Genomic DNA, 2551 nt, shown 5'->3' on the forward strand with positions numbered 1-2551 from the left:
TGAGGGCTGTGTGGACTGTGAGGGCTGTGTGGATTGTGAGGGCTGTGTGGACTGTGAGGGCTGTGAGGGCTGTGAGGGCTGTGTGGACTGTGAGGACTGTGAGGGCTGTGAGGGCTGTGTGGACTGTGTGGACTATGAGGGCTGTGTGGACTTGAGGGTTGTATGGACTGTGAGGATTATGAGGACTGTGAGGGCTGCTTCAAAGTGGGGGAAACCACCACAGGATATACCTGGTGTTTCCAGAAGCAATCACATAATGAACTTACTTGGATTGAATTTCACTCAAAAGATTGCAGTGTTGTGATTTCCAAATCTCATTTTTGGATTCTATTTTGATTAAAGAAAACATAGGCCATTATAAAAGGAAGTAATAGTTCCACATAGGAAAGTACCTGGATGCAGTTCTTAGAATAGACTAGAACATAGAAGCTTCTAGAACACTCATTGTCTGACTCCAAAGGTCTTCCCGTCTCTATTCCCTAGCCAGGACTGTAATTCATCCTTTAAAAGAACTATTTTTGCAAAATTCTTTCCATTATTGAATAATTTCTTCCGTTTTTAGTTTACACTAGGTAATGTACTTGGCTCCACTGTCAACACTCTTGGCACCAGCAGCCAGAAAATTAAAAGACATATTGGGATGGGAAAGTCTGCAGTTAGAGATGTCTCTAAAGAACTGAAGAGCAATGACGTCAGTCTGGAGACTAAGGAGTGCCTGATACATGCTATGGTCTTTGCAATCACTTGCTATGCATCAGAGAGCTGAACAATGACTAGGGATGATAGAAGGAGAATTGATGCCTTTGAGCTTTGGTGCTGGAGAAGAATATTGAGTGTACCAAGGACTGCTAGGAAAACAAACAGGTTAGTCCTGGAGAGAATGAAACTAGGCTGCCTCCTTGGAGGCAAAGATTCTGAAGTTTCGTCTGACATGCTTTGGACATGTTGCAAGGAAGGACCAGTTCTTGGAGAGGGATGTCATGCTTGGGAGGGTGGAGGGACAGTGCAGGAGAGGAAGACACTTGATGAGATGGATTGATTCAGTGACGGGAGTAATGGGGGTGAGTGTGTCAGAGATGGTGGGATTGGCACAGAATAGGGCAGAAATTAGCGCGGTTGTACATAGTGTCACTATGAATCACAGGCAACTGGACGGAACATAACAACAACAATGTGTTCATTTGGAGAGCGGTGGTGGCTTACTGGTTAGAAGATTCACTGTCAACCTAAAGCAACAAAGTTCATCAGCTGCTCTGTGAGAGAAATAAGTGCAATCTCCTGTGTGATTTACTGTCTCTGAGAACCTGCTGTACAGTCCGCTTTAAGTCAGTTCTTACTTGATGGTTTTTATTGTTTTTATATGACGTCCAGTCCCTTGCGACTCATAGCACCCCTATGTACAATAGCGCTGAACCCTGCTCTATCTTGAGCCAATTTCATTGTCTCTGACATACCAGTTCCTATTACCCCAGTCACTGACTTCATAGTATACAACAACGACATCGCTACAACAATGTGTTAACTTAAATGTGATTTCTTAAGGAAAGCCCAGTTAAAATGCTCCTAATGTATACCGTAGAGCTCTCTGATGTCCTAGTGGGTTAGAAGTTGCACTAATAAACCAAAGTCAGGCAGTTTGCATTTGCCTGTTGCTTGGAGGCAGAAAGATGGGCAATCTCCTCCTATGGGTCAGGTTCACAGGTCATCATGAGCTGTAGTTGACTCAAGGCACATAATAACAACAACGTTTATTATTAGGTTAAGACAGTGGTTTACACCATGGACTAAAATGGTAAATGCCAAAAAAAAGTGGTGGGTGCAACTTACTGTTGTATATATTCAAGTCAGGACAGACCCCCAGTTGGCTCTCCAGTGGGTTTTCAGAGGCTGTAAACCAAAGAGGAAATTGCCCATCCTCTCCTGTGGAGGATTTGAACCATGTGACTTTGGGATTGCAGTACAACTTCTTTCTACTAGGCCATTGGAGCTCCCCTAGATGAAATTACCAGCAGCGTATCATCCTTGAAAAGTCCTGATAACTCAGTGTTTGGGACTTCATTCCACATAATAAAATTTGTTTTAGGCAGATTATGTTTTATAGGATACTTCTTAAGCTCAAGGAACTGAAGAACAAATTCAAACCTTGAGTTGCTATAACCAAGGATGTTGTAGGCTGAATATTAAATGATCCAGGAAGTATTAAAAGAAGATGGAAGGAATATACTGAGTCACTGTATCAAAAGGAATTGGCAGATACAGAAGAACTTAATGACATAACATTTGAGCAAGAGCCTATGGTGATGAGGGAAGAGGTTCAAGCTGCTTTGAAGGAAATAGCAAAAAATAAGGCCCCAGAAATAGATGGTATACCAATTGACGGATTTCAGCTAACAGATGCTGCCCAGGAAGTGCTCACCAAGTTGTGCCAAGAAATCTAGAGAACAACCACTTGGCTAACTGACTGGAAGAGATCTATATTTGTTCCCATTCCAAAGAAGGGTGACCCAACAGAGTGTGGAAACTACAGAACAATCTCATTGATTTCACATGC

The 2551-nt window shown here is 42.7% G+C and overlaps 1 protein-coding gene across 1 annotated transcript in view; it reads right to left on the bottom strand.

Moving 5' to 3' along the window:
* The window catches only part of LOC102872185 (uncharacterized threonine-rich GPI-anchored glycoprotein PJ4664.02-like), a 39910-nt gene that overhangs the window by 876 nt on the left and 36483 nt on the right, over window positions 1–2551 (bottom strand). The window lies entirely within an intron of this gene.

The sequence above is a fragment of the Elephantulus edwardii genome, unplaced genomic scaffold (assembly GCF_000299155.1).
Source record: "Elephantulus edwardii isolate Elephantulus edwardi_28Jun2011 unplaced genomic scaffold, EleEdw1.0 scaffold00087, whole genome shotgun sequence".
Classification (NCBI taxonomy): domain Eukaryota; kingdom Metazoa; phylum Chordata; class Mammalia; order Macroscelidea; family Macroscelididae; genus Elephantulus; species Elephantulus edwardii.